General features: G+C 40.5%; 1 protein-coding gene across 1 annotated transcript in view; it reads left to right on the top strand.

Annotated features, from left to right (window-relative positions):
* LOC139687931 (uncharacterized) overlaps positions 1 to 23,770 on the top strand; it is a 537,017-nt gene that overhangs the window by 399,901 nt on the left and 113,346 nt on the right. The window lies entirely within an intron of this gene.

The following is a 23,770-nucleotide window of genomic DNA, read 5'->3' as shown; positions in this document are numbered from 1 at the left end:
ATTATCAATTTATTATGATTATGTTGAAGTTTTTTTAAATCTTAGGCTTATTTATTTAGCAAACAATGGATGAATCAGGAGATATTTATGATATTAACAGTCAGCTAGATAGGAGTGATGCATAACCTTCGACGAACCGCACTACAGATATTTTTCAGAACCTGTGGGCTTTGTCCAGAAATTGTCAGTAATTACAGAAACTCTTTGGTGAAGTTTGATTTATTTATTATTTTTATTATTATTAAAAATGCACATGTGCTGATAGACAGTGTCAGGTGGAACACAAGTCCCAAGTAATCACAAAAGATAATAGATAAAATCAGCCAGTGAAACAAAAGTACACTCAAAGGAAACTTCCAAACACAAATCTCTTTCACAAAACAAGAGAATCACCATCTCATTTACATCAATCAATCAGCAAGAAAAAAAAGATAAATTGTAAAAAAATAAGCGGCTACATATTATTTTACACCACACATCAATCAAATTATTACATATATTTTTACCTTTAACACTTCATGAAGTAACTTATAATGAGGAATTTCTAATTTAATTGCAGTAAAAAATTAAAATTTATTAAATTGAATTAAATTTGAATAATTGTGTGAAATTTTAAATATCGCACACAAAGTCAGCGGTCGCGGGCAGCACCAAAATTAGCAATGGGGCACTAATGCTGGAGAGAAATTACAATCAAACAAAATAAACATTTCCAAGTGTAGTGATAATTGAGGTCACCTGGTCCAAAACCCTCCGGCGGGTGAAAAGCATTATGGTGTCAAGGGCTGCGCCTCCTGCAATCTGCAGGGAGAAGTGGTACTCCGAAAATTTCGTTCTTCTGGGTCGAGCGTGTCTGGTGGCCTCACCCGGATTTGAACCCTGGCCGTGAGGTAAATGCTGTGCCCTTTCGGATTCCTCTTCTGCGAAGCTAGAGAAGATGCAATCCGTGCAATATGAAACGCTGCTGCATTTTTTGAAATTGGCCTTTCACGCAGAGGGGAAAACATTTTCGGGAGGAAGAAAATAGCACAGAGATGCAAAGTGATGGGCACCTGGCTTTAGGGATCCTGAGCTAATTTCATTTGCTTTCAAAAACGCAGTATTTTATTTTTAAAGTTTGAGCAATTTTAATGTTTTCCAAACCGACAGTTGCTAACCTGTACGGATGAAACTCTGAAAGCCTAAAGTAAATTTAATAATTTACCAAAATTATTCTCGTATTTTAATAAAATAATAGAGGCGTTCCAAATTCCAATAAACTGCGGGAGATAACGCAATAATAACTTTTAACGGAATCATCCGCTAATATTTATTTAAATGCAACAATTTCAGAGTGTAAAAATCATTCGCCTTGACCAGGATTCGAACCCGGATTCTTCGATATCCGGCCGCTTTAGCATTAGCATTTAGCATAGCTGTTTTCTTTTCAGGACTTGTGAGCACCTCTATAGCTTAACTGGCTAAAGTACTCGACATTGAGGGGTGCGGGCTCGAATCCCGGTCAAGGTGAGTGTTTTTTACACTCTGAAATTGTTTTATTTATAGAGATTTTTTATTTTAGAACGGGGCTGATTTTTGAGATATTTTAAGAAATGTGGATACCTTATCATGTCTGAGATTCTCAGGAGGGAGGGAGAATGGCAGCCGACAACCACTCCAACTATGGCCTTTAAAAAATACCATGCGGATATAGGATTCCAGCGCTGACAAAATGAGCTTGAAACTACTCCTCTTCATTCATGTTTCAGTATTTTTATAACCTTTTCATTAAATTAACTTCCGGATTAACGCAGCTGCCACGGTTCTCACAATTTTTTAATGAAAACACTGCAAAAAACGTTAGATTCACTCTATTTTGCAGCGAACAGAAAACAACAAACAAATAAACACAAGCAAAGACCCACGCATCTCGCCGTGAGGGTTTTGCTTTCCTCCTCGGACATCAAAGACACTAAACAGGCAACTTTACATTAATGAGTCCTTTACGGAGGAATGTTCCAAAAAAACATTTTTCCATTTATTTTGTAAATAGAATGGAGCGTTGTTTTGTTTATTTTACTTATATTCACATATGCTGAAATTGCCACTTACAAAATGGCTCCTTGGTGGAATACTTTACGTGCATTTTTCGCCAAATATTTATTTCTAACTGATGAGTAATATGCGTTTATCTGTAAGTTAGTAATTCTCCTAGCTACTTCTAATATTAATGTTGGCCAACGTTCTAAAACCTCTTTCAACGCATCGTGTGGTTGTTTGCGGATAAACATATGGAGAGATAATTCTCAAGTTCTGAGACTTGTTTCTCCAGGTTTTATGCGTCTCTATTCCAAAATGTGTGCATATCAAATGCGATAGTTTATGGAAGTCCTGGAACATTTCTTGACTTCCTCGAAATGAAGCAGTTTTAACGCTAATGATTCATTTTTTCCGGCTGTATATATTTATTATTTCCGGCTATGTATACTTCTTATTTTTTGCATGTAGGCTTTGTTTTTTAAATTTGAAGAAACACATAAGCCATGTTAAATTTTATGCAAAGTAATGAACGAATCCTCTCAATGATTGCTCATAAGCTAAAGCTTCTGAAAAAACGTCGTATGCATTGGAAAGCGATCTGTAGCTGGTGGGTTTATATCATTTTACCGGCGGGAACTACCTGTTCGAGGCTGTGACCTTGTCCTCCACCAGGCGCACGCGCGATGGACGTAAGTTCTCGAGCAAATACGGCATTGGATGGCTTCGATTGCTTCTCTGCCTTTACCGTATGCGAGAAACGCATTCACGCGATCATTTTTTCTATTTCCGTCCGAGAACGGAAATAGTAAACTTCCGGCATTCCCTTTCCATCATCGCGCGCCTCTGAGCGCGATTCTCGTCGCTTGCAAGGTCTCGCGACCCAAGGAAAACGCCTGAAGACACTCCCTCCCTCGGTCGGGCACACGAGCGGATGCATCCAGCATCAGCCGCTCCATTAATCTCAATTAATCTGAGGCGTCGTTGAATTCGACGCGAGCTCTCGGTCACCTGTTCTCCTTACTACGGCAACTCTGCTTCAGGGAGCGTTTTCTGGCCGAATAATAAGTTCCCCGAAAACCTTTACACACCCAGTCCCCCCCACACTCCTTACAAGTCGCCGCCATCCCACGCCCCTCCCCCACCGATGCCCGGGCTTTATCGCGTTAGAATGAACACTTCGTTATGAAATGCATTCATGGCCGACATTTTTGAATAAAATGTCGTATTCTTGGATTTTTGACTTTCAATTCCATGTCAGAACCCACAAAAACCAAATTCCATAACGGTCGTCCTGCGTTAGGAAACACGCTGTGTTAGGCAGGATAACAGCACGTCAATTTCCAACTATGCAAATAACGAGTTACTGCAATCATGGAGTTGAAAAATAAAGTGTGGGAAATACCGCAACTAACTTTGCAGAGTCATTCGCCGGTGGGCGAAACATTGCTGGGAATTTCAAAGGGCAAATTAATTTCCGTAGACTGGGATTCCGACCGGAGGCCATTAATTTTCGGGCGTCCTCAGAATCGAGCTTGGATCTAAGGAAATGATCTCTGCATTGTAAAATTGTCCCTTTTGCGTGTGCAACCACACAACTTCTATTCATGTTAATCTTTGTTATCCTATATTACCAACTTACGCACCAAGGCGCAAAATTACCAACTTTCACATCCCTTTCTTCGGAAATAACTTTGTTTTACTCCTTCGCTAAACTTCATTTCACTTCCTACACTCAATATACCATTTATAAAAAGTGTCAGAGTACTTTACCTGTGACTGGCTTTGCGATTTGAAGAGCTAAAAATTTAGAAGCGAATTAAAAATGTTCCTAACTCTGCAGCTGAAGCCGGTCATCAAATCCCAACTCGCAGTTGCTGATCAGGAAATCGCGGCTTCTTCATACGTAATATTCCGATGTTTCGCTCATTCAAGCCATGACCTCCATAAAACAGGCTTTCCTAAATGGGATATTGCGCAAGGGATATATATGTATATATATAGCCCGCGTTAGGGCTAAAATTTCGGGTACCACCCGTTTACTCCCAAACGGTTTCACGTACTCTTGAACTCTCTCTTCAAAGTGCTTTTCAACTTTCCCTCACGGTACTTGTTCGCTATCGGTCTCGTGCGTATGTATATGTGTGTATATATATATATATATATATATATATATATATATATATATATATATATATATATATATATACATATACACATATACATATATATATTTTTTTAAGGTAATCTACCGGTTAAGGTAGGTTTTTGGATGGACACAGCTCCTAAATAAATATTTTGTGACTCCTAGCAAAACACAACATCCTACTCTACATCAGGTCCCTCTTCATCTCTGAGTACTTTCTTGCTCCCTTCATCCAGTCCAACATCCCTATCCTGTCCCTTCCCTTTCCTCTTTTCCCCAACACTGCCGGCCAATACCCCCTTCATCCACTTTTCCTGCATTCTTAAAATTTCTCCCAGCAAACCCCTCTCTTCGCCCACCATACCAAGTACTTCCTCATTTGTTTTCTTCTCTGTCCATTTCACCTTCTCCATTCTTCTCCACACCCACATTTCAAAGGCCTCCAATCTACGTCTATCCTCCTGCTTCAATGACCACGTTTCCGCACCGTGCATAGCTACGGTCCATATTAAAGTTTTTACGAGTCTTTTCTTAACATCCTTACTCAACGTCCCTGTCATCAACTTCCTCCTCCTTGTGAAAGCCTCTCTACCTAGCGCAATTCTTCTCTTTACGTCCCTACTACTCTGACCGTGTTGGTCCAAAACACTACCGAGATACGTAAACCGTTCTACCTGCTCGCTTGCTTGCAACCCCTTGGCTGACTGACAAACTAAAGCTTGGTCATCAGTAAACCTAACTGATTTTACGAATTCCCCGCCCACTTTCATTCCTACCTCCAGTTCTTCCCACGCCTCTTTGAACATTTCCTCTGCATACAGGTTGATTAGCAACGGTGATAATGGGCAACCCTGCCTTAAACCCCTTCCTAACACTGCCCATCCTGACTCCCCGTTTTCCACTCGCACCTGAGCAGTCTGAGACATGTACAGGTTGCGGATTAGCCTCCTTTCCCTCCAATCTATTCCTATTTTCTGCAATATACTCATTAGTTTTTCCAAGTTCACTCTATCAAACGCTTTTTCGAAAGCTACGAAACAGGCAAATACCTCCTGGTTGTGTTCTATATTCCTCTCGATTAATAATCTCATTACTGCAATGGCATCCCGCGTACCTCTCCCCTTCCTAAACCCAAACTGATAATCCCCTGAGTAATCATTTGCCCTACTCTCTATCCTTTTGTTTATGATCCTTAGAACAACTTTAGCTGCGTGGGATATCAATCAATATATATAGAGTATATCAATCAATATATTGTGGTGGGTTTGCAAAGAATATTTCCCAACCGCCCGAACCGAAGCAATGAACTCCGAGGGGCTTCACCCTCCCTCCCATTCCACTCAAATTTGAAGGTGCACACCTCGTGAAACTCTCAGTTTATTGCTAATTTGATTAAGAAGAAAGGGGAAGAAAACTCCAATGGCCGTAAGGATTAATCCTTACGGCCATTGGAGTTTTCTTCCCCTTTCTTCTTTATTGAGAGGCCGTAGAGCTCATTATTTCTTGCTAATTTGATTATTTTGACACCCTATTCGCGTGAAAAGGTTTCTATTCTCAAAGATTTTACTCACTCACGGTGAACAAAACTTAGAATAAGGAATCAAGTGATCTCATGACATTATTTTCCTTTTCATCCTGCGTGATTAACAATGATTTCGTGAGTTTTTTGGGAAACGTTACAGGCTTATCCTATCAGAATAAACAGTTTTAGCTGATGACATATGCACAATGTTCACAGTTCGTGATTGAGGACTACTTAAATCAGAAAGGTGTTTAGTGAATTCAGAGCAATATTTTGAGTAAAAATTTTAATACTGTTTGATGATAACCAAGTTAATCCTTGCAAAATGCTTTCAATACATATTACACCTGCGTGTTTTTCTAAAAATTATTTTAGCCCATCCACCAATCCGGCTCAAGCAACTTTTCCCCAGCTTTGTTCTCATTTCGAATATGCTGCAAGTACATCTCTGGGATCCTCACGAAGTTGGATTGATTGCCGAATTGAATCGCGTGCGGCGTAGAGGAGCTGGATTTGTAAAACGCTGTTATGATACACGTAGTAGCGTATCCCAAATATTAGAGCGGCTAGGCTGGGAATCACTCACAGAGCGAAGGTTAAATTACAAATTGAAGCTCTTGCATAAATTAGAAGGGAGTTTCTTTAGCAGTGATGTTGGACATGTATGTATAATTAACCCCATAGTAATACGATAGGCGAGATTGTGTCAGTAAAATTAGGGAGATTCCAGGGTAGAACAGATGGATTTAATATGTAATTTTTTCCCTGCTCGATAAGGGATCACATTTTTCGATCGCCTTAGGGTCATGTTCGGGTAAAATTATTCCGGTTTGTACTCGCCCCCTGCCACACACCCTAGCTTACAGGTAATTTGTAGGGTATATAAATGAATAAATGAAAACTTATTTCCAACGCCCCCCCCCCTCCCTTCCTCGACGGACGGACTGCGGTTGACACGAATGGTCGCCGCCCCTGCGCCGCCTTCCGTCCGTTGCCATTGCTTTCCACTTACTCGCACGCAAAAGTATTGCCGGTGCATATACTTGCTCAGATTCAATCTCTTTATTGGATACAAAAAAATAACTTTGGCATAAAAAGCTCTGCTATGTATGCGTAAAAAACTGAAAATAAACGAAAACGAACGGAAACAATTCTCGTAACCTACGTCCAGGTCGTACGCGTGTGAACTTCCTGGATTTCGCGCCCATTTCTATTTATAATACATTTTTGAAGAATCTCCAGATCTCTTGAAATCAATCAATATGAAGTGAGGAAGGTCGAGCCTCTTACGGGTGTGTCAGAACTTTCCCGTCGCCTAGCAAAGACTCAAGAAGAGGGAATGAGATTCAACTTCTCCGCTGCTCTCTAATGATTCGATTGCAGCGTTTTTTTCAAGAGCGGAAGAAGTCGGAGACCGAGCATGGCTTTTAGGCTGGCCCTGATAGTTGTCGTCGCAACTGTGTGACCGCTTCAAGGACTGATCGATTGATCTCTTTGAAGGGCTAAAACTCTTTATTCTTCTCGCGCGCAAAAGCAGAAATAGCCGAGTGTGAGAGAAATAGCTAAGCCAGTGAGCGGAGGAGGAAATGAAACGATAAACGGACAAAGGGCGAAGCATTTCCTCTGACTGCGGAGAAATGAGGTGGCAATGAATGACACCTCGTGATAAAGCATATTGGGCGAGTGCAAGAAATTGGTTATAAACTACTTGCCTGAAATTTAAGGCAAAAGTAAATGAGACAAGGAGACTGGGAATTGGAGAAGCTCCTGCTCCGACTTCAGAGAAATCTACTTATCTGTTTTGGATGATTTTGAACTGGGATATATTCCTGTCCATCGTGTTTTTTAATTTTTTTAACCGATCTTCACTGTAATTATTACATTGGTTTTCATTTTATTTTAAATTCATTGCTAGTGGCCCATTCACCAATCGTTGGGGTACAACACGAACACCATAGTAAAAATATTGTTAACTATTATTTGGGATCGCTTCTGGTTTGGTTATTGGTGCGTGCCCTGATCATTGGTGAGGTCAATTTCCCGTGGATCACAAAGGTTGACTTTTGATATCTCGACGCGAGAGCTTAGACTGCATATTTCTTAGTAGCATTGCCCTCCAATGGGATAAAAATCGCCATCAATCTCGACGCCAGACCATTTAAATGCCTGACTCATCGTTGCACATTTGGTGTCCCGCATTGATACTGCCATCGGAATTCTTTTGATTTGATAAAAATTTGGTGACAAAAGTAATTTTTACCCTTGATGAAAGAAGCTAATTAGGCAGACGCTCAGAATCGGATTGACCAACATCGATTGCAACAATCGAATTAAATTTGCCAAAAAAATCTTCGGTTTTCCTAGACTACGGTCGTCACTATTTCTTACTCCTTTATTTAAGTATTTTTGTAAAAGAATTCACTCCTTTAGTGCCAAAAGCATTTAATACCTCATCATCGTGTTAACATTCATTTAACCAGGAGTCTTCATAAAAATATCATCTTCATCGATCTAAAGAAATAGGGATGGAGAGGCAAGCTATCATTCTAGTGTCGCCGGGCGATTATCCGACAGTTTCACCGCGTATTCCCAAATCGCATCGGTCACTTCATCATCATGTCATTCTCTTCATTGAAAAGCGATAAACAATCCGGTAGGGCATGGCCTCTCGGATTGGCGCGAGCGCTACGGCTTAGTAATGCAAACAAGTAGTAGGCTTAGTAATACAGACAAGGGTGCTGCTATTAAGGTCAACACGGGGCAACTCGGGTCGACGTTGACATTGTCACCCTCGCCGCTCTGCTGCGAAGCCTCGTCATTCCAAACCGGAAGCGCCTGGCACTTGGGCGAGAATATTCTCCGCGGGGGTAAAATGTTGCCTCGCGGAGGGGGGCTGACCGAACTGCCTCACGATCCCGATGGATCGCGGCGCGTGTTTTGATCACGGATAGCCCCTGGCAGGTACTTGTAAGTGTCGAGCGGAATCGAATTGGTGCACCAGGAAAGATTGAGATCCCTCCAAATCTGGTGCAGGAGGCGGATGTTGAAAGTTCAAAGAGAGGGAGTATGGTGCAGAAGAGAGGAGACGAAGCCATTTGGGAGGAAGACACGGGGAAGAATTACCGAATGGATGGGGAACACCAACTCGCGAGTCAATGGATTCAATCGGGAGGGGATGTATAGAAAATATGGCTGAAGTGTCGTGACAGGAAGGCCAAGGATCTACATCTACATAATACCCCGCAAGGGCGTGTGGCGGGGGGTGTTAGGTCACTAACCGTAAAGAGGAACAATACCACATGCAAAACAACAACGTGGAAAATTGCACCCACAGCAGCGCACACACTCATGCAAAAATCCCTTCATCCAACACTCATGCAAACACATATACCGCAAACCAACAAGAAAAACTGCACCCCAGGATGCAGCACGAAAGCCATCCAACAACACGCAAGCTAGGACACAACAAGCAAGAATGTGAAACACCACTACCACATGAACATGCACCACAAAACATTCTACCCCCCGAGGAGACTGTAAAAGGCAAGGAATGCGACCCAACGTTGCAGGTAGCAGGAATTCCCCCCGCGGAGAGGGACGAGGGATTGAAAGGGAGACTTAAAAACAGATGAACAGAACACGAAAGAGGTCATTCGGAAAGGCTAGGTTATTATAGCAAAACACATAAGGTTAGCGGAAGAACATGCATTTAAGTAGAACTAATTATTAAGGATACAGTTACGTCGAAGACAAAGAACTCCTTTCAGGGGGAAAGTCTTTGCCTTAAGACTTACTTGGTTGAGTTAGAAGAAAAAGAATGGGGTGGGATAAATATCTGACGCCTCGCCTCACTTGAAGACCAAATAAATAAAGCGGTGAAATACAGAGGTGTATACGTACTTTTGTGTTTCGTTGGAGTAAGAGTTCTAACCAACGTCGGTGAATTATTTTATCGTAAATTCTTTTTCCTATTTTCTTACGGTCAACCTTGACTATATTGAACGCCCGCTACCAATTCTGAGAAAACGCCGCTGCCGGGGAGGTTTTGAGAACTTGAGCGGAAAACGGGATTTGATGATTTGCACTCGCATTGCAAGTGGAGCAGACTCAAGGTCGATTAACGCGACGCAAAAATGAAAAGATTTCTTTCCCAACTCTCGAGACGCGAGCGTATGAATTGATTCTGACTTTGCTCATCGATCAAGCATTGAAATAACAAAAATAATCAAGCATGTAAAGAAAGAGAGAGAGCTCATGGAGAGAAGAAAACGAGCATTCGTCGAGGGACCTTCAAGTTTAATTACTAAACTATAAAGAAAATTAAGCCAATACCAATCTTTAACTTGAAAGAATTTTAGGACAAACATGCTTTAAAAATGGTATCAGACCCCACTGTTCAGAGTAACTACATAATAGATAGACGGGAATTCTAGTAAATACCTTCACGACGATAAAGTTGTCGCCGACATGACTGAATTTTTCATTTTTGAATGAGACATGATTCTACTTTTCGCTTAAACTACTCGAGAATAGTTCATTGATGATAATATATTTCTAAATAATTTACTTTCGCAAATTTCAATGTTTAGCAACTCAATAGTTTTACGCAACTAGAGGAATAAGATTTTAACCACTTCTGCATATTGGTTTCATTCGGTTGAAGTAAGACGTGAAAGAAAAGATTTTTTCTTTCCTTAAGCGACCATAGCATATTTTGTATGCATGGCAGTTAAAAACCTAAGGTGCAATTCGGGAAAGCATGAGCCAAATGAAAAATAACTTTTGAAAGTATGATTGAATCTGAATTTTGAGTAACTATACCAGTGTCACTGAAAATATCACATCGTATTATAAAATTGTAATATCCATTAGAATCGCGATCATAATACGCAATTGAAAAATGTGCGAAAGATAGCGTAAATCTCCACGGCCACAATAAACCCGGTCTGACTGGGAGGCATGCCATTGGTTGGGCCAAGCCCACCTTATTTCGGCCTGCCTTTTTATTCTAACGCGTTGGGGGGGGGGGGTGAATCCCAAAAGTTGATCTCATGTACTGTCAGGGAAAGGCGCCAAATATATTTCACCACAGAAGTCTCAATGAAGGTCACAAGGCAATAATAGAATGACGTCAAGGCAAACCCCTTGACGTCATTTTTTTATCATTAATCCCCTCTTGGCAATTAGTTGGTGCGGGAAATAGTGGTCTAGACGTCCAGTCAAAGTTTTGCTGAGATGAGACGTAATCAAACGAATGAGAAGAATGTTTTAAAATCACTAGGAACCCGACTGCATGAGTATTTTGCTTTATTATTCCTTTCTCCTGCTCTTAGAACTCTACATTAAACATTAAATGTGCACACACCAAGCAAGCATAAACTGTATCTGAATCGCAATTTTCGTATCAGAATGATTGCTGATTTGTCTTTGATAGCCCTCTTCTTCGCCTTCAATAGTAGCTTAAATTTGCGCCAAATGAAACATCATTAAATTAAATCACAGCCAATCTAAAAAATAGCGTGCTCCAGTCTAAATTCAAAACCAGAATCATTGCCTTAGTTGAACGATAATCAAAAGTGACGGTACGGCCCCTATTCAGTTACTCGAGCTTCTTCATGGAGTACAATACCCCTTTTCATTTTATATATTTTACTAGCTGAATACCCGGCTTTGCACGGGTTAGGGAGAAACAATGATATAAATATACTACATAAATAAAAACAACAAATTATAAAGTACAATAATACACTACTTCATACAAATTTAAGAATATTTTTTATTTAACACCTGTTTATAAACTACATTTTTTGTTTCATATCCGGGAGAAAGAATATATAAATTTTTAGGCGAACCTACTCTGGAGCAAGCAACATAAAGTTGCCCGTGGCTAAAACATGGCGATCTTAGATCAACACCACAAATCTTTAAAGATTGTCCCTGTGATTTATTAATGGTAATTGAAAAAGCTACCCGGACTGGAAACGGTAATCTTTTAAAGTTGAAGGGAAAATCAGTTGGGATTAGAGGTATCCGTGGAATAAAAATTATTTCACCTTTTCCTTTTCCAGTTAAAATGACTGCCTGGATTATATTTTTCATTAATTTTGTCGCACACAATCGTGTCCCATTGCAGAGTTTTGGTGGATCTAAATTTCGCAATGAAATGATTGGATATCCTACTTTAAGTACCAGGCAATGTTGTGGCAATCCAGCTGGATCAAGTGAATTTAGGAATTCCGTTGGATAATTGACGGCTTCGTCAGCATCCACTACGGTATCAACCGATTTATATTCAATCACGTCTCCTGGCAGCATGGCTAGTATCTCCTTGTTAATTTAATTAAAATCATCGTTATTAGGAGCAAGAATGGCTCTTTCTCGCAACCATTCTAAATTTTTATAATTTTGATTAACGTTAGGATAGACTGCTCGTATCATATCGCGGACAGTTTTCACCGATACACATAAATCTGATGACAATTTTATCATACTAGATGCTTCAATAACTAATCTATCTTCTCCAATCTCCAAAAGTTTATTTGCAAAATTTTGAGCATTCCCATCTCTTAAGAGGATTCGCATGTTTTGTTTAAGGCTAATTTCTTGGACATGATTCCATAGAACAGAATGTTTTAAACAGGCATAAATTTCATCGGCTGGAGTCGATTGTGGAATGACAGGCAGAGTTTGACGGAAGTCTCCACACAGGAATACCAGAGCTCCTCCCATTAAACTGCAGTTTCCTCTAAGATCTTGAAGTGTTGCGTTGAGGGCCTCAAGAGATTTTTTATGAGCCATCGTACACTCATCCCATACTATCAATTTACATTCTATAAGAACTTATGCCTGGCCGCTTGTTTTATTTATATGACATGTGGGATTTTCTTGTCGGGAAATATTAAGTGGCAACTTAAGGGCAGAGTGGGCTGTTCTTCCTCCTTCCATTAATGTCGCTGCAATACCTGAAGATGCAACGGCTAGAGCAATTTCTCCATGAACCCTGATTTCAGCGAGAACTAAATTAATTAAAAATGTTTTTCCCGTGCCACCAGCAGCATCAAGAAAAATGATACTTCCTTCTTGTTTATCTACTTGATCCATTATTGTTTCGTACGCGAATTTCTGATATTCATTAAGAAGTGGCTTTTTATCCGCGATGTATGCTTCTAAGTCTAAGACATTGTAGCTAGTTTCACGTATATAATCTGGATAAAATACACCCTGTTGATCTTGTACAGGTGCAAAAAGACCGAGTTCCACTAAAGTCTTGTTAACCATGGTGATACACTTTTCCTCCAAAATAATCAAAGTTTTATTAAAAATGTCGGAGTTAAACGTAATATCCAATGTAGGATTTTCACCTCGAACTTTAGCCAGTATATCCTCACTCATTGATTCTTTATATTTTTCCCATATTGTTTTTGGGTTACATGGATTACAGGAGGTTATTATGATGGCAAACAAAATTCGGATTTGTCCTGGAAGAGAAATCAAACTGGCCTCTCGCAATGAGTCATCCCAGTGTTGATCTCCTTCTAGCAACCCTAAATTCTGGCAAGCTCCTCTGAATGTCTCACATATTTCTCCGTTTACCGTTCTTAATTCTGCAAATGAGCGAGGTCCTCTAATGGTATGTAGAAGCATTCTTAAAAAATAACATTCGGCGTTGTTAGGATGGACTGTGTAGACTCGGCCCAATGCGTCACATGAATAAATATTATTCTCAGGATCAGAGTTGCCCATTTTTCTTCTACAAAAGACTTTCCTTGATGTATTCCACGTATAATATCTCGGCAATTCTGAATACAATAGTGTTCTTGCAAAAGTATCCTGCTGGCATAGTTGGAAAAATGCTGTTTCTATGACAGCAAAAAAGTAAACAAATTACATACATACAAACAAACACTCTCCTTTATATATATAGATATACCCTGAAAGCCACCGCTAGGGTGTGTGGCAGAGCATGAATACACACCAGTCTAATTTTTACCCGAACATGCCCGCACCGTGCTCGGACTATGTTATTATGCTTGATGAAGTTTTCTCGGGTCTTCCACCGGGTCCGGGGTTCCATGCTGGCCTCCCTGCCCAGCATGGAACCCCTATTACCATGGAACCAGAAAACTTTATCAAGCAAATACGCCGGGAAAGAACCAGATCTTACAATGTTATTATGATCCCTTATCGTTCGTGAAAAAATGGCATCTTAAATATATCTTTTCTTCACTTAAATCTCTCTAATTAATTTTCTTGGGATGATCCCACCTATTCTAGTGCGATGGGGGTAATAATAAATGTTCAACATCACTGCTCAACAGACCTCCTTCCAATTTATGCAAGGACTTCAATCTGTATTTTAACCTTCGCTACGTGAGTTATTCCCAACATAGCTGCTGTAATTTTTGGATACGCGAGTAAGTTTATCATTACAACGTTTTACAAATATATCTCCTCTACAATGCACGCGATTCAATTCGGCAATTGATCCAAATTCGTGAACATCCCATACACTGGCAGCATATGCTAAATGAGGCCTAACCAGATAACATTTCACTTTGACCTTTTCATTATATCTCCCCATTACTCATCTAATAAATCCTAATATTTTGTTAACTAGTCCACATATACCCCATTTGTGTTTCACCCAGGAGAGATCGTGAGTGAGAGTAATGCCTAAGTATTTAATTGAGTCTACGCATTCCATTTCGGTGTTCCCGATACTGTAGGCGTTCGAGAGGGAATTACTTGTTTTCCAAAAATGTATCGCTACGCTTTTTTTAATTTCAATTCTAGTTCCCTTAATGCCTTTTAGTGGACCGAAGTTGCCCCTGAGGTATTTGGACTATCGGTGCTTTTAAGAAAATAGAGAAAAATAAGTATAAAGAGTGAACAACATTGTTGATTGGGGGGAGATTTTGTTGGTGCAGGCGTCAGGTGATTCTGGAGCTCTTGGACATTTGTTCGCGCCACACGAATGATAAAAGGCGATACTTTAATACAGTTTTTTTAAGAAGGTCAGAGAAGCAAATATTTACAGAACTATCAAGAGAATTGACAGGTCTAAAAGTGCTGGGAGCCATTCATTTCTCCAGCAAAGAGCGCCTCTAATCGTTTAAAAGCGTTTCTGATATCTCTCTGAGTTTACTCAAAAACGTAGACCCACGACACTTCATCACACTTAGGCGTACTGCCAGACGAAGAATGTAGCCTACGAAAATTTTCTAATCTGAAGTAGAATGAATCAGATTCGACTAAATCAGGAAATATTTGGACAGGTACACATTCAATTTCTTTATCTCGTGATGCGATAAGATTACTTTAGCTGCAATTACACGTATCAGCAAAATAAGATGTGTGGACGATTATTCGTTTAAGTGTTTTGAAAATTGTTATAGACCCACCAACACCTTCAGAAACTTAATAGGACCATGAGGGGATTTTTGTGGGTAGCTGATGTCCCAGAGATAATACTCTTTTCCAGTTACTTTTTAAACATTGAGAAAGGTTTGGTCTGAACAAAATCTCCGTCGGAGATATATCTTCATATCTCAGTGACATATATCTTGATGAAATAGTTTTTCGGAACACATGGAATTTACATAATCATCATTCGTAAGCTGGTCATTACATGGACACAAGCTGCCGAGCCACACAGCGGAAATTCCCTTATCCCTCTTGAAAAAATACGACCCATCATCCTGCTCTACAACAGGCCCCTCTTCTTCTCTGCGCATTTCCTTCCTCCATTCATTTCGTCCAACATTCCTATTCTATTCCTGCCCTTCCTTCTTTTACCTAACATCCTCCCCTCTATCACGGTCTTCAACATCCCACTACCAATCAATTAGATTTGCATCTATTTTTCCTGCCTCTTCTTGACTTCTCCCAACAAATCCTCTTTCCTCGCCCACCATTCCTAATACCCCAAAAAATTCCACTTGCCACCCTCAGCGTCTAAAAAATAATTAGTTGTATTTAAATGCATGCTCTTCCACTAACCTTATGTGTTTTGCTGTAATAACCCATTCTTTCCGCATGACCTCATTCGTGTTCTGTTCATCTGTTTTAAGTTTCTCTTTCAATCCCTCGTCCCTTCCGCGGGGGCAAATTCCTGCTACCTGCTACGTTGGGTCGCATTCCCTGCCTTTTAGAGACTCTGTGGGGGTAGCGTGTTTCGTGGTGCATTTTCATATGGTGTTTCAATTTCTTGCTTGTTGTGTCCTGGCTTCCGTGTTGTAGGATGGCTTTCGTGCTGCATCATGGGGTGCAGTTTTTTAGTTGTTTTGCGGTAAATGTGTTTGCATGAGTATTGGATGAAGGGATATTTGCATGAGTGTGTGCGCTGCTGTGGGTGTTATTTTCCGTGTTGTTTTTTTTGCATGTGGTATTTTTCTTTTTTACGGTTGGTGACCTAACACCCCCCGCCACACGCCCTTGCGGCGGCTTGCGGGGTATTATGTAGATGTAGATGTACCCCCTCATCTCTTTTCCTTTCGCTGCACTTCACACTCTTCATCCTTCTCCACGCTCACATTTCAAAAGCTTCAAATTTAATGGGGGCCTATCATCCTGCTTCAATGACCGTGTTTCCTGGCCGTAAAAAGCTACGCTCAATATGGAAGTTATAACGATCAATTCCCTCCTCCTTTTGAAAGCTTCCTTGTCAAGCAAAATTCATCTTCCAAAAAACTGCGGGAGATGCCGCAACTAACCTTTAACGGAGTCATCCGCTAATGTGCATTTCAATGCAACAATTTCAGAGTGTAAAAATCATTCGCCTTGACTGGGATTCGAACCCAGATCCCTCAATATCCAGTCGAGTGCTTTAGCCACTAAAGCTACCGAGGCGTCCTCTTAAACCCTGAAATTTTGGGGCTTTTGAAGGAACAAGATGTTGTGACGAAATACCGTACATACAATGTCACAGGCATTCGTAGTCGTGCGCGAGGCGTCACTGTCCACGAGGTTAAAGCCAACTTTAAACACTTATGGTGTTTTCACTTTGACAAATTCCAAAGAAACTGCGGGAGATATACCTGTGACATTGTATGTACGGTATTTCGTCACAACATCTTGTTCCTTTAAAAGCCCCAAAATTTCAGAGCCTAATAGGACGCCTCGGTAGATTAAGTGGCTAAAGCACTCGACCGGATATTGAGGGATCTGGGTTCGAATCCCAGTCAAGGCGAATGATTTTTACACTCAGAAATTGTTGCATTGAAAATTCATCTTCTTATGTCCCTACCGAATCGACCATTGTGATCCAAAACACTTCCGGGATATGTAAACTGTTCCAATTGCTCTATTTTTTGCCCTCCTATTTCAATGTTAAGCTTAAACTTTCTCTTCCTGAAAAAGCGCATGACCATTTTTTAAATTACATTGATTCTCATCCCATAGCTATTGCACTGAATTTACAATTCCCTCAGAAATGCTTGCATCCTCTTGGCTGGATGACAAACTACAGCTTGGTCATCAGCAAACCTGATTTTGCTTAGTCCACGCCGACTTACATTCCTATCTCTAGTTCTTCTCATGCCTCTTTAATCGTTTCCTCCACATATATCCGTATCTACGTCGAACAGCACCGGTGATAATGGGAAACCGTGTCTTACGTATCTTCCTACCACCGCCCTTTGCTTCTTTGCCAAGCAAAATGCTTCTTATTATATACATACTACTTTTATACTTATATCAATACCTGCTCCAGATTTTGCTCTTTCATTTTATGATACATTATTTCCACTTCTCGATAACCTTGTTTTGTAAATTAATCTTCATCCCACAACTTTCATATTGATTTTCTAATGTACTAAGTTAAATCGACCCTTCGGTTACCAGATAACTAAAGTTCATCAATGGCAAATCTAACTAATTTTATGGATTCCCCGCCTACTTTCACTCCTGCCTCCATCCTATTCTATGCCTTTCTCACCAATACCTCCGCGTATGAATGTGCGTATATTAAAAAGAGGTCATAATGTTCATCCCTGTCTTTCTCCTCTTCATGACCAATTATGTTGATGCTGTTATTATAATTACGTGTAAAATTGTAAATTTGATCATTGAGGTTATGAAGTGTTTTCAAATCTGAGTCTGGAGGTCTGTAGAAAGAGCCTAAATTTATGGTGGGTTGTTTGTTTCGTAGTAAGGTGCACCAAACACTTTCTATGTTATCATTTTCAAATAAAACTTGCCTGCTTTCAAAATGACTTTTAACTGCCACGAAAACCCCTCCTCCGGGTCTTGTATCTCTATCGTGTGGGTAAATTTGGAAATCTATTGGGAAAATTTATTGGTTGTTTATGTCATTACACAGCCAACTCTCTGTGCCTAATACTATATCAGCGGAATGAGTTTGGATTATGTGTTCTAGATCCGCTGATTTGTTTTTGAGTCTTCTGCAATTTATAACAAGTATAGTGAAATTATTTTTATTTTGAATAACGTCCTTATTTGTGACTGACTGTAATTTAGGACGCCTTTGTGGGGAAGTGCGTGTCACATGTCTTTCTAAATCAATGCCATTGCTGTCGGTGACTTTTATATTTTTATTAATCCTATTATACGCGCTAGCCCCAGATGTTACCGACCCACTAAATGACCTGCCCTCTATCCTAAAAAAGGCCTACAGTGGTCGAGTATCCTATCCTCTACCTTACTCGCCGCTTCCGCCGTGTAATGGACCCCAGACTGGTTAAGTGGAGTCATGCAAGATCGGAGGGTTGGCCTCAGGTCGACGGAGACTCCTTTGTCTGAGCAGAATCTCCAAAGTCTCTGGTTTATGCCTTCCACTCGGCTCCAAACCAGAGACCCGCGATCATCCCTTTGCTTTCTGGTCATATGTTAGGGAAGTAAATGGGAGTAAACAAACCGTGGCTTGCTTAAGGGATTGTAGCAATATAATTCATACAGAGAGTAAGGGTAAAGCTAACATCCTAAATTCATTCTTCCAAAGCGTTTTCACGAATGATGTTGCCACCGCATATCTCCAAGAAACAATACATATTCCACCCATGGAAAAAAAACAGTGGACCAACAAGGAATTCTAAAATTGCTTAATGAGATTAATCCCAACAAATCCCCGGGTCCCGAAAATATACCAGCTAGGGTGATAACACATTTAGCTCCAACCATTGCCCCGTACCTTGAATTCATATTTAACAAATCCATCACAGAGTGCAAAGTACCTAAGATTTGGAAACCCGCGCAAATAACGCTTATTTTTTAAAGTGGTGACAGGGAGGACCCCAGTAATTACTGACCTATATCTCTCACTTCTATCTGTTGCAAAATCTTAGAGGACATAATTGTCAGTTCAATAATGAGACACCTTGACAATGTTAACTTTTTAAGTGACAATCAACACGGATTCAGGAAAACCCGCTCCTGCGAAACCCAATTAGGATTATTTACACATGATTTACTTGTATCTGGTGAGAGAGGTAGGCAAGTGGATGCCATCTTCTTAGATTTTCAAAAGGCATTTGATAAGGTCCCACATGGTAAACTAATTCATAAATTAAAGGTCGCGGGTATAAACAAGGGCGTAATAAATTGGGTTAAAGATTTTCTTTCAGAGTGGGAGCAGAGGGTAGTCGTTGATGGCGCTAGTTCCGACAGCGTTCGAGTCACATCGGGGGTACCTCAGGGAAGTTTAATCGGGCCGTTGCTTTTCTTGATTTTTGTTAAAGATTTGAACCGCGAAGTGAAAAGTAAAATTAGGATGTTCGCGGATGACACGGTGATCTATCGGGAGATATCTGGGGATGAGGATCGTTTTATTCTAGCGCAGGATTTAGATTGCATTACTAAATGGTGTTCTAACTGGGGATTGACACTAAATTATAATAAATGTTCGGTGGTAAATTTCTTTAAAAGATCAGCGGCATTTGCTTACAAATTAGCTGGAGTTGACCTAGCAGTAGTTGATACGGTAAAATACCTAGGTGTTACATTCACAAAAGACTTAACTAGGGGGACTCACAATCGTTAAGTCTGCGGTCAAGCATATAAAAAATTGGGATTTATTAGACGCGTTGTCGGAAAAAGGGACTCGAAGTTCAAGGATCGTTGTTACCACGCTCTTGTAAGGCCTCATTTAGAATACGCATGCAACGCGTGGGATCCGAGTGAAAAAGCCCTCATTCGGGAAATTGAGAAGGTTCAACGCCGGGCAGCCTGTTTTGTAAAAAATTCTTACGATAAAACGCAAAGCGTCACCGAAATGCTCATGGAGTTGGGGTGGGAATCATTAGAAGAGAGACGATTAAATGCAAGATTGAAATTATTGAATTAATTCAGATCCGCATGTTTCAGCACCGAGGTCTCGCAAATTATTCGTACTCCTGCATACATTGGTCGCTTGGATCATGCATATAAAATTCTGGGAATAGATGCCAGAACTAGCCGACTCAAGAACTCCTTCTTCCCACGGACAATACGGGACAGCAACTGCAGGGTTATAGATAGCAAAAATTCCACTTGCCACCCTCAGCGTCTAAAGAATAATTAGTTCTACTTAAATGCATGCTCTTCCACTAACCTTATGTGTTTTGTTATAATAACCCATTCTTTCCGAATGACCTCATTCGTGTTCTGTTCATCTGTTTTTAATTCTCCCTTTCAATCCCTTGTCCCTCTCCGCGGGGGGAAATTCCCGCTACCTGCTACGTTGGGTCGTATTCCTTGCCTTTTACAGTCTCCTCGGGGGGTAGAATGTTTTGTGGTGCATGTTCATGTGGTAGTGGTGTTTCAAATCCTTGCTTGTTGTGTCCTGGCTTGCGTGTTGTTGGATGGCTTTCGTGCTGCATCATGGGGTGCAGTTGTTGTTGATGTATGGCATATATGTTTACATGAGTGTTGGATGAAGGGATTTTTGCATGAGTGTGTGCGCTGCCGTGGTTGCAATTTTCCATGTTGTTTTTTTGCATGTGGTATTGTTGCTTTTTACGGTTAGTGACCTAACACCCCCCGGCACACGCCCTTGCGGCGGCTTGTGGGGTATTATGTAGATGTAGCTTTAAAAAGAGCATTACTTTGAGATTGAAACTGGTCAAGATAATTGAAAATGTGGCAAAAATGAGAATGAATTCCATAGGATACACGGCCACAGTTCCTAATTTAAGAAGGGAAATTCTCCATTGGGGAAAGTAAGAAATTCCGTTCCACAGAGTGTGGGTGCAATTCATGGGGAACCAATGGGCACCAACCCTGAATGAATTCATAAGCGCGTTTCTTTCCTTTTCGTAAGGTACTTTCTTCCACATCCTAAGACACCTTTACCAAAATAGTTTATTTTCCCGAATCTCTTTTTCATTTCCTATTTTATGATTAAATCATGGGCGGCGCCACAGCTCGGCGAATAGTGTTCGGCAAACGGCCAGGTTTGACTCCGATTGACGCCTCTGCACTGTCAATAAAGTGACCATGTCTACAATGGCATCAATTAAGACGTCGACATCCATAGTCGCGATTTCAAGATTCGCGATCGTGGGTCCCAGATTTAACGATATTGCTGTCCCAATCCATACCAGGGAGGTTAAAGTCGCCACCAATCATGTTTATGCTGTTATTATATTATGTGTAAAATTGTAAATTTGATCATTGAGGGTATGAAGTGTTTTCAAATCTTAATCTGGAGCTCCTTCTGGACATAGCCTTTGAAATCGCAATGCCTTTCTAACATCTGCATTGTACATTCTAGGTTCCGCGTTATACTACCTTGATCGGAAAGTTCCCGGAATAACCACCGTGTGGCGCTCCCATCATTCCGATTTGAGTTCTGTTTTTTTGTTAAATTGGTACATCTGTTGTTGATATTCCCTTTAAATCTTAGTGTCATAACTTGACATTTGCAAAAGTTACGGTCGGTTTTCGGTATGTCCATCAGTGCTTCCTGCGATTTTTCCATTACTTCCTCTCGGCTGCTAAAACGCGTTCCCCGTAATGGTTTTTTAACTCGATTGAACAGAAAGAAGTCACAGGGAGCCAAATCAGGTGAATTCGGTGGCTGTTGGATGGTATTTGTTGCATTTTTCGTCAAAAAATTACGAATAATGATAGCACTGTGCGACGGTGCGTTATCATGGTGCAAAATCCACGAGTTTTCTGCCCACATTTCTGGTCTCTTTCGGCGAATTGCTTCACGCAAACGTCTCATAACGCCCAAATAATACGCTTTGTTTACTGTCTGGCCTTCTGGCAAAAATTCATGATGCACTACACCGTTGTAATCCATGAAAACCGTCAGCATTGCCTTCTTTTTTGACTGAAAACGACGTGGTTTTTTTGGTCTCGGCTCATTTGGTGAACGCCATTCACTTGCCTGATGTCTGGATTGCGTGTCGTACTCATAAACCCACGTCTCGTCTCCAGTAATGATCCTTTTGATGAATGTGGGATCGGATTCAGCCTCGCAAATCATGTCTTTTGCGACGTCAACACGGTCTCTTTTTTGCATGAAATTGAGGTCTTTTGGCACCAACTTTGCTGCTACACGACGGAAACCCAAATCATTAACCACAATGTCTTGGGCGGATCCATAGGCAATGTTCAAGTCCTCCGCTATTTCTCTGATGGTTAATTTGCGGTTATTGACCAACATTTCTTTTACTTTATCAATTTTTTCACCGACTTTCGATGTCGATGGTCTGCCACTGCGTTCATCATCTTCGATTGACTCACGACCACTTCTGAACCGCTCGTGCCACTGGTAAACGACCGTTTTTTTTAGAGAATCGTTGCCGAAACACTTTTCCAACATTTCCAACGTCCGTGCGCCACTAAATCCGTTTTTTACGCAAAATTTAATACAAGTTCGTTGTTGCAAATTTAAATCCATTTCTGAAATTTTAAAAAATCGCCAACACACACAGAGATAGATGTACTCTTGGCTACGTAACTTTTGCAAATGTCAAGTTATGACACTAAGATTTAAAGGGAATATCAACAACAGATGTACCAATTTAACAAAAAAAACAGAACTCAAATCGAAACGATGGGAGCCCCACACGGTGGTTATTCCGGGAACTTTTTGTTCAAGGTAGTATTATATAAATTTACTGGGAATGAACTTGTTGACTGCGGAGTGCGGGATTTCTAGGAAGTGATTTCACATATCCTCAGTATTTCGGTCATTGCTTTCTTTCTTAAAACTAGCAAATTGATTCTGGAGCTCGAACTTTAGGTCTTTGTGGTCCCCTTCTTAAACAATCACATTTTCCTTTTAGGCTTCTAATTCCGACCCCATGTCGCGAAAATTTAGCATTTATTGTCCTTTGGTCCCTAATTCCTTTATTTATTATTAATATTTGTCTTTACCCCCCGTTTTAAAACTACTATGTGCTCCAGTCATTAGATGGGACACTGAAATCTCCTCCGATTTAACCGCCGGTATTATTATTAGAATTGGGATAAGAAACCTGTGATTTGCTGGTCTAATTCTAGTATTGATTTATCTTTGTCGTTCGGCGGTCTGTGAAATGCGCATACATTCATTCTTTTTGATCGAGGACTCTTCATTGAGTACCAAAGGCTTTCCAAACCATTACCTGGAATTACCTCAGCCCTGCAAACGCAAGAACGTTTAATTGCAATAAAGACACTGCCCGCGATCCTATTTGTTCTGTCATATCTGTATATGGAAAAAGATTTTGGGAACATTTAAACGCCGGCAAGGTACCGGGTTAGCCAGCTTTCTGTCTCAATAATTATATCTGCGCCTGTGCTTTGAATAAAATGATGATATTCTGCGACTTTTTTTTTAAACTTCGGCAATTTACTACCAATACAGATAAAGTTCCCGGGACATTACGATTTTTTTTAATTTTGAACGAGGATGGTCTTCTTATTAATATTGAATTTCTTATAAAATATTTCTTGCAATGCAATGTGATTCGTGTTAAATGAACGATTGCTAGCACTGACCGTCACTTCATTTAAAGCTAAATAATTTGTTAAAGAAGACTTAAAAGAACCATTATTTGACGCACGCGCTGACCTACACTTTAATCTAGAAAATCCCTGCAAAGCTCGAATATCCTACCTGCTACACGCCAGGCGGCCTCAGACGTGTAGTGAACACC

This window comes from Hetaerina americana, unplaced genomic scaffold, assembly GCF_022747635.1.
Source record: "Hetaerina americana unplaced genomic scaffold, ioHetAmer1.1.p SCAF_2, whole genome shotgun sequence".
NCBI classification, from domain to species: Eukaryota; Metazoa; Arthropoda; class Insecta; order Odonata; family Calopterygidae; genus Hetaerina; species Hetaerina americana.
Note: the sequence above shows the minus strand (reverse complement) of the source record. Positions and strands in the feature narration are given on the sequence as shown.